The sequence below is a fragment of the Tamandua tetradactyla genome, chromosome 7 (genome assembly GCF_023851605.1).
Source record: "Tamandua tetradactyla isolate mTamTet1 chromosome 7, mTamTet1.pri, whole genome shotgun sequence".
NCBI lineage: Eukaryota > Metazoa > Chordata > Mammalia > Pilosa > Myrmecophagidae > Tamandua > Tamandua tetradactyla.
In genome coordinates this window covers 121,497,114-121,506,774 of record NC_135333.1, presented here as the reverse complement: position 1 = coordinate 121,506,774, position 9,661 = coordinate 121,497,114, and the positions used below count along the sequence as shown (strand labels likewise).

The window sequence follows — 9,661 nt, the reverse complement described above, 5'->3', positions numbered from 1 at the left end:
ATGAAGGCCAAAGCAATATGTGATATTTAATAGTGTACATTTAGTTGAATGACCAGTTAATAATAAGTGAGTGCAATTATTCTTTATGATATGTTTAGAGAAAATAATTTAAAACTTATTTGGTAATTTAGATAATGTATTATAAAAACTATAAGTTAAAACACAAAAAAGTTTAGTAAGTCAATATATAATATTGAAGCAAATATAGGAATGGAAACCAAAGAAACTAAGCCAAATAGCAATTTTATTCCCCTCTTTTACACAAGTGAGTTTTATGTGTCATAACCACAAATAAATGCAAAAAGGATAATAATTAACATTAAAAGCATTGATAATTAATTTCATTTGGGCTGAAGAGTCTCAATTTATTAAACTGGAGGTGAATGGTATGGGGGGAGAGAGTAGAAGAAATTGACATAAAAGCAAAAAAAAGAAAAAAGTTTCTTAATACAAGTCTCTGTACTGATGAAAATTATGACCAAAAATGAAAAAACAGAGCCTGGAATGGTTTTCTGTGCCCCTGGGGACATTTGAAATGCATACAATCCTTTCAATCACTGATTTACCTTTTGTACTGAGATACTGAACTTATTGTGAAAGGTATCTTAAATAACATCTTTCACTTCTCCTCATACTAACTAGAAAATGAACAACTGATGGATTTATCTACTACTACTCCTTTGACTCAAAATGCAGATTAATTTAGAATTGGTATATTATTTGGTAAGTTCTTATTTCTGCCCTTCAGTTACAATATTTGTTTGATCAGAGAGCAACACTCACTCTAAGCATACAATGGCAAAATAACAATAACACTCAGAACATTTGAAATGTAATCCATTACTTTAACCTCATTATAAGCATATTCATGAATTTCAAAAATGAAAGTATTTTCCTGCTGATCATGACAGAGTAGCTTTATTGGACTAATGTTGTTGATAATCTGGACTCTTTATTTGATAACCATAATAGAACAACAAAATGTAAAAAAAAAGAACTATTTGAAGTACTGGAAAACAGGCAGAAATTGGAAGGATAATGATCTTTGAAATCATTCCAGATGAGTCCACAGTTTGTAGCTTTTTACCCAAGGTGCTTCTCAGTTCACAGAGGGGCTCAAACTGCTCATTTTGAAAGCAACAACCTTAATTAAACAAAGGATAGACATTAGAATGTGAGACTCTAAGAGGTCAGGGAATAAATGGAAACTAGTCCAGAGAGGTGGGAGCCTTAATTGTGGGACCCCCAAAATCAACACACAAATTCCCCTCAAATCATTAACTAATTCTTAATTGCAAATACAAGGAACAAAGCTCTAAAGAACTCAAGATAAGCAGCTGAGAGGATCCAGACCAAAAACAGAGATTTTATCAAAAGTCCAATATAGGATAACAAAGTTTGGATTTAAACTCCTGTCAATTTTAAAAGAGCTTGATAAATAACCCAGTCTTTCTGTTAAAATTCCAGAAAATGCACTACTTAGAGAATAATGGCACAGCTAAATAGAACAGTTCTTACAAAATCTGGAACCATCCACACTACAGGAGGCATATGTTGCATTAATCTATCTATCTAACAAAAACATCATCTAGTGTCTCTAAATTTTTCAATCACAATGCATGGCAGCCAATGAAAAAAGATTAAAGGATTGATTTAAAAGTATACTAATAGAAAAAAAAATGAGGACGCATATATGTGATTCAGAATGGAAGCTGGTTGACAAACACTTTAAAATAGCTATTTAGATATTTTAAAGATACATGGAAAATACAGATAATCAAAAAATTAAGAAGAAATCTATTTATAAATCAAATGGTATATGATCACATTTAACAGCTCTGAAATATATATCTGAATGTGGATGCAGACCATAGTTCATACTGAGAACCCTGGTAAAACAAGGCTACAGCAATGAATAATATTGTAATTTGAGAATGGTGTTTTAGCCCAAGTCTGCCTTATTTTATCATTTTTATAATTTCAGATTTAAAGTTCTAAAACCAATACAAGGAATTCCATAAATCTCCTAACACTCTTTATCTAAAGTCACTCATTGTTTATATTTTGTATGATTTCCTTTTATGTAATACCATTTGATAGTGAGTAGTACTTCTTGCTTTTTTATTCCTATTTCAGAGTGTATTTCCTAACAAGAATGTTCTCTTACATAACTGAAGAATAATTACTTATTAAAATCAGAATGTCCAAGACTGATGCAATACAATTATTCAATTCATGGTCCATATTAATATTTTATAAAATTTTCCAGTAATATCCTTTGCATTATTTTTCCTACCTTCAGTTCTTGCACAATCCAGGTTTATGCATTGAACTTAGCTCTCATTTCTGTTTAGTTCCTTGATTTGAAACATTTTCTCAGTCTTTCTTTGACCTCTTTTGTCTTGAGATTTTTGAAGAGTACATGATATTTGAGCTCATTTGATTTTTCTTTAATGCTAAATTGGAGTTTACTTGCAAGAATAATAGAGGAGTGATGATGAATTCTTAGTACATAATGTTAAAAGCCAGATGATGTTTGTTTTCTCATTACTGGTGATGGAAACATTGATCACTTGGTTAAGGTGATCTTTTCCATCTCTCTCTAGACTGCAAAGTTATAATTTTTCTCCTTGTAATAAGAAGTAATTTATAGGGAGATATTTTATGCAAATATCCTGCACTTATGAAATTTTCCTCTATGAGTTTTAGCATTCATTGGGGATTTGCTAACTTCATCATTCTTTTTTATATTAGTTGGCATATTTTACTGTAAGAAAGATCTTTACCCTCTCTTACATATAATTCAGTTTTTAAAAAACATCTTTATTTGAAATGCAACATATCTACCAAAAAAATAAACAATAAATATCAAAGTACATTTTAACAAGTAGCTATAGAACAAATTTCAGGATTTTATATAGGTTACAGTTCCACAATTTTAGATTTTTCCTTTTAGCTGTTCCAAGACACTGGAGACTAAAAGAAACATCAATATAATGATTCAGCAACCTGAATTTACTTTGCTAAATCCCATCTTCTCTGTTATGACTCCTCCATCTCCTTTGATCCTTTTCCCAATCTTTAGGGGTATTTGGGCTATGCCTTTTCTAACTTTTTTCATGTTGTAAAGGGGTGTCAATAATATGAGGATAGGGGAACAGAACTAGCTGATGTTCCTGGTGAGGCTGGCCCCTCTGGGTTTCAGAATTTAACTGGCCTAGGGATCCACCTGCAGGTTATAGGTTTCTGGAAAGTAATCTTAAGTGCATGCAACTTTTGTAGAATCTCAAATAGAAGCCCTAAGTGTTCTTTAGAGTTGGCAGGAATGGTTTTGATTGGGTTTGGCAAACCATGGTAATTAGCCGTATCTAGCTGAAGCTTGCATATGAGTAGCCTCCAGAATAGTCTCTTGACTTTATTTGAACTTTCATAGCCACTGATACCTTATTCTGTTACATTTCTTTTCCTCCTTTTGGTCAGGATGGCATTGTTGGTCCCACAATGCCAGGGCCAAGTTCATCCCATGTTGCCAGGGAGTTTTTTATCCCTAGATATCATGCCCCTTGTAGAGGGGAAGGTAATGATTTTCCTTGCAGTGTTGGGCTTAGAGAGGGAGAGAGGCCACATTTGAGCAACAAAAGAGTTCCTCTGGAAGTAACTCCTAAGCGTGTCTATGCAAAGGCTTAGCTTCTCTGCTACAGAAATAAGCTTCAGAAGGCAAGCTTCAAGGTCAAGGGCTTGTCTGATTGACTTAGGAGTTTCTAATATTTGAGTCAGTATCAAGGTTTTCTCCAGTGGTAAAGCTTAGTAGTTCCATATTTTTTCTCCTGTCCCTCAGGGGACTTTGCCAATATGTTTTAATTATCTACCCAACATAATCTGGAATGTATCCATGTATTATATTAAGTTATACAGAATTATAAGCCTTCATTCCCATTCTGGGCTTCATGCATTTAAGTTGCTTAAATGGACTATCCAGAAAGGTTTGTTAGATTATATGCTACAAAAATATTTAGGTTTTGGGCAAAATAAAGCTCTCTTCCTTTGGTCTCATATAATAGGTGAAGTTCTAAAATGCAGACAAGGTCATCCTTACCGCTATATTCTGATTTTCCTTATGCTGACCCAATCAGTTTTGTAGTTATCTATAACTGAAGCCTGTTCTCTTTTTTTGGTCCCTTTAACAGTTGTTGTATGTAGCAGTGTTGACTTTCAGAGCTGCAGAGCTCCAACTCTGAGTCTTAAGCATCAAACAGGTAGCCAAAATTCCAGGGAAGTACCAGCTTACACGTAAATAGCACAGCATCTCAAAATCTAGAAATAACATTTACAGCTCTGGACTAAATGTCACTGCTATAACAGTTTACAATCTAGGCCCCGATTTTCTAAAAGAGATGATACAATATTTGTTCTATTGTTTCTGGCTCATTTTGCACCACATAAGGTCCCAAGGTTTGTTAACCTTTGGGCACCTCACATCTCCATGGAGATAATCTAATCAAAAGTTTTGACCCTACAATGTTGAATCAGGATTGAAAAAAATGGCTGCCCCCACAAGGTTGAATCAGGATTAAAACATGACTCTTCTGGGGTACATAATAGTTTCAAACTGGTACAATAACTAGTAAACACACTCTTACCATATAGAAATTCTTGCCCTTCCCCTCAATTATTTATCCCTAGTATGGCCATGCAATTCATTGAGTTTTTAGAACAGTATTGACTCAAGGATTTTTATTTTACTCAATAAATTGCAGTCAATTACTATCATAATTTTGGTGATCATACTCTACAGATATGGTGAATGAGAACCTCTACAGATTTGCTTCTAAACTTGATTTATATGTTCCCTTGAAGTTTTGAGTGCTTACTTTGAGTAAGATCTCAGCTTTCTTGTACTTTCCTTTCCCTAACCCTGAATATACCCATTTCTCCAAGAAGCCCTGGTTCCTTTCAGGGGTGAATGGTATTTAAAAACCAGGATGTGAACACTAGTTGTGCTGATTTGTTATTAATTTTAAACCTTCTCAGAACACAGAGCTAGGAGATATATATCCTCTATATGATCATAGCTTTCCCAAGCTTACATAATGAATACCAAAGATGGAATGGCTTGAAAAATAGGAATTTATCAGTTCAGTTTTGAAGCTAGGAGCCAAAAATCTAAGTAATGGCAGGCTATGCCTTCTCCAAAGTCTGCAGCATTCTGGCTGTAGCATCCCAACAATCTCTGTCTCCATCACATAGTGATTTGCCTCCATCCATAACCTTGCATGGATTCTATTCCATGTCCTAATCTACTTTACTATTAAGGACTCCAGTTTTATAGGTCTAGGGCCAAGCTTGATTCAGCTTGCCCTCATCTTAATAGGGATTTCATAGGTCCTATTTACAAACAAATTTCACATCCACTGGTCCATGGGTTAGGAATTGAATTGTGTCTGTGGGGAATATGATTTGATCCCCAATTATAAATATATGTAATGGAATACAAATGTATACATATATGTATATTCATACTGATATTTCCAATTACAATTCAACACTCTTCAAGATTCTTAATAGGCTTCCTCTTTTCCATATTTGAAATTCCATTCTCCTACTAGGAGGAACTTGGGTTCCATTTTCTTCCATGCTTCAGTTGCATAAATCTAGAATATACAAAAAATAGTTACAGAATTGATAACCGAAATCACTGATTAAAGTGAAACTAATGCACAGAGTTCAATTATCATTTACAATTTTCTAGTAAAATTCAAATATATTGAGTCCATTTTGGTGGGTTTTGACAAGTGAACCCATGTAAGCTGCATCCCTCTTGACTGTCAAGACTCACACATCAATTGCACACTTCTCTTTTGAGTTAAGAATTTCTTCTGGGATCTATTAAAAAAAAAGGTCAATAATAAGCACCTTTATCCAAAGAGACCTCCATTCCTCCATTATAAAACAATCATAAATGGAATTCCTGTAGACCAGATAAAGATAAATGACATCTGGTAAGTGTTGGTTGTTACTCAGATTAACATAACTATTTTAAAATTTACCTCAATACTTTTTTCCTAAAGCAATCATTTTCTGAACTCACAGATTCTGTTGTAAGGAATTGTACAGAGAGTACAGCAGATCCTATCTCAGTCCTATTATGTGTGGAGACTCACATGGAAGACTGGAAGACTGGGAGCTGGAATCCGCTGAAGACATCTTCACTCACATGTCTGGCAATTGAATCTGGTGTCAGTTTGTAGCCTCATTTCTCTCTATATGTGGATCATCATGAAGTCTCTCCATGGGATCAATTTGGGATTTTTCAGAGCAAAGCAGCTGGGTTCCAAGGCCAAATGTTTCAAAATGGAGACAGTTATTCATGAGTCTTGGAATCACAAAGTAGCTTTTCTGTCATAATTAACTGGTTGCAGGAGTTAATAATTTCTTCCAAAATTCAAGAGAAGGAAACCTTGAAACTTTGGTCCCACTTCTTGAAAGAAGTGTCAATGGCATATTGTGAAATTATGATGGATGGAGAGATTCCTAAATGACTACATTTAGGAACACTATCTGCCACAGAGGTGGTGTTGGATGTTTATTTCTTAGTCAACATGGCTATACAGATAATGAAGTGCAGAAGTTTATCTAACACACTAACCTATACATTTATCTCCTCCAGTTATTGTAGGCAGACAACAGCAACAACCATTGTTTTGATATTTGTGAAATAATCTCATTTTTAAATTTGCATTTACCTTCTTTACATTGCTTCTTATAATTTATCTTGAACATCAACGAGCTCACCAATAATCTAACATTAAAGTTTATTGAACTCTTCATGTTTACATTCCCACTGGTCATTAAGATTAATAGTGAAATATTTTCACAAATATTAACTACAGAAATATATGTATCATGTAGACATAGATAAAATCCAATAGCACTAGAATGTAAGGAAGATATTTTTGTGTTAATAGCTGAATCAACACCACTCTACTAAATCAATTGGTACAATGGACTAATAGGCATAATAACACATTCAACAGGATAATCCAAAGCTCTGTAATCTATGTGTTCTATGAATTGATGCTTGGGGGTAAAAAGCAAAATAGATAACTTCATATCCCTACTTTGGAAGAAATGAAACATAATTGTGTCTTTAAACAGGTCATTTATTTAAAAATTAAGACAATGATATTCAATATAATTTAGTATTTAAAACTTAATACAGAATGAAAAACTGATAATCATCAGACAGGTCATAAAAATCATCATATATTGTGATTTATTCAATGTATTCATTGACACATATAGAAATCAAACTTACTTTCTGTGTTCTTGAAAATATTTGTTTGCAAAATTAACAAGCAATATATTAAATCTTAATTTATTTTCCACTGCAATTTTGAAAATATGGCCAATATAAATACTAAGATAAAATTGCACAAATTAAATAAATGATTCACATTCAAAGGAGATACTGTTTTCTTATGTTGACAATTGGCATTAAAAATAATCCCTCTACAAAATAATTCTCTATATTATTCCAGGTAAGTTTCCTTGGAACATTTTGAGCATATTTAATGATGATAAAATTCAAATTTATCTGAGCTTTTCAAACATATGACTTTAAGTAAAATAGCATACAATTTTTAAAAATTATTTATTCAAGATTTCTGTGCTCTCCAAAGATTTATATTCTTGTAATGCAATTAAAAACCCTCATTAATATTGTCCAAAAATATATTCCACTGAGAAGATAATTTTTCAGTTTTATATTTTTAACATAGAAAGGCTTTCATATGGAATAACAGAAAGTTAAACTCAGAATAGATAAAAAAAATAATTTTTAAGCCTAGGCAGACTGAAGTGATATAAAGAACTCATTTGACATGAACTAAAAACTAGAAGAGTCAAGTTAATTTTTGCTCAATGTTTCTTTTATGTTTTCATGTTAATTATTTCAATAAATAGTCTTATTTTTCTGATGCAAAAAATGTCTTTTTGAATAGCATTTGGAAGGCTTTTTTAACTTGCTGGTTCCTCAGAGTATAAATGAATGGATTCAGCAAAGGTGCAACTGAAGTATTGAGCACAGCTACCCCTTTGCTTAAAGTAACTCTTACATTTGCTGATGGCTTTATGTAGATGAATATACAACTTCCATAGGTGATGGAGACAACAATCATGTGAGAGGAGCAGGTGGAAAATGCTTTTTTCTTTTCTTGAGATGAAGGGAATTTTAGAATTGTCTTGATGATATAGAAATAAGAAACATAATGTGACAATTAGGGTCATCAAAGCCAATGAAAAAGCAATCAAGTCTAGTAAATGTGTGTCTGAGCATGAAAGTTGTAGGACAGGAGAAATGTCACAAATGAAATGATCAATGATATTTGATGCACAGAAATCCAGGTTAAGACCCAAAATCAGTGGAGGGAAAATGACCAGGAAACCAGTTACCCAGGAGCTGAGTAGAAGCTGGTGACAAAGTCTGCTGCTCATGATGGATGCATAATACAAAGGTTTGCAGATGGCAACATAGCGGTCATAGGACATAAGATGTAAAAAAAACAACTGAGATGCACAGCCATTATAGGAAATGGTCTTTTTCCTGGTTACAATGCTGAATAAGAATCTGGGGATGCAAGCAGTTGTGAATAAGATTTCCAGGAAAGAGAAATCATGAAGGAAGAAATACATTGGAGTCTTTAAATGGAAGTCCAACAGAGTAAGGGCAATGATGGTTAAATTCCCTATCATGCTCAATATGTAATTTAGAGATAGAAATAAGAAAACTACGATCTGTAACTGAGCATTATCTGTCAGTCCCAGCAGGATAAACTCAATCTTCTTTGTATGGTTGTTCATTTCTTTTTTGTGATGTCAAATTCTAGAGAAAAAAAAGCTACAAAAATTAGAAATTATAGGCAGGCCACGGTGGTTCTGCAGGCAGAGTTCTCGCTTGCCATGCTGGAGACCCAGGTTCAATTCCCAGTGCCTGCACATGCAAAAAAAACAAAGCAAAAAAATTAGAAATTATGTGTGCCACATTAGCTCCATGAAAAATATTCAAAGGGGCCCATATTAAAAAAACATACACACTTACAATGTAATACTCCATGCAATTTACATATATGATCTAGAACTGTGCAACAGAAAATTTTCACTAAGAATTTAAATTCTCTAGAGAAATCCTCTCAATTTTGGAATTGACCTAGAAAACCACAGATAGCTGATTTTCAACTTATTTATAAACTTCCAGTTAATTTCAGTTTGGGTCAGCTGTTAAATAAATGAGATAAAAATTTCTTGTTTCAGAGTTTTTTAAATAAAATTTTAGTCATTCAGATAATATATTTTGAAGTGACAACATTGATAAATGTATATTCTCATGAAAAATATTCTAAATATATTTTAGATGAAAATTTCCAAAGCAGTGTGCATAAATTGAAATTATTTTTATGCATCTCTTAATATAATGCATGTAAGTATGAGTTCTGTAATACTATACAAAAGTAATAGTCATAAAGATATTCTTTCAGCAATAGCATAAAAAATAATACATTTATAAATTTAATAAAAATGAAGTCATTTTTAACAATATTATGTCAAGAGAAATGAAAAAATCCAACATATTGTTTTCAAACTTATATCTGATTTACTTTTTATA

At 32.8% G+C, this 9,661-nt stretch overlaps 1 pseudogene; it reads right to left on the bottom strand.

The window, feature by feature from the left end:
• Positions 1-7,964: 7,964 nt before the first annotated feature.
• On the bottom strand, positions 7,965-8,859 carry LOC143690097 (olfactory receptor 6C70-like; annotated as a pseudogene).
• Between the last annotated feature and the right edge of the window lie 802 nt (positions 8,860-9,661).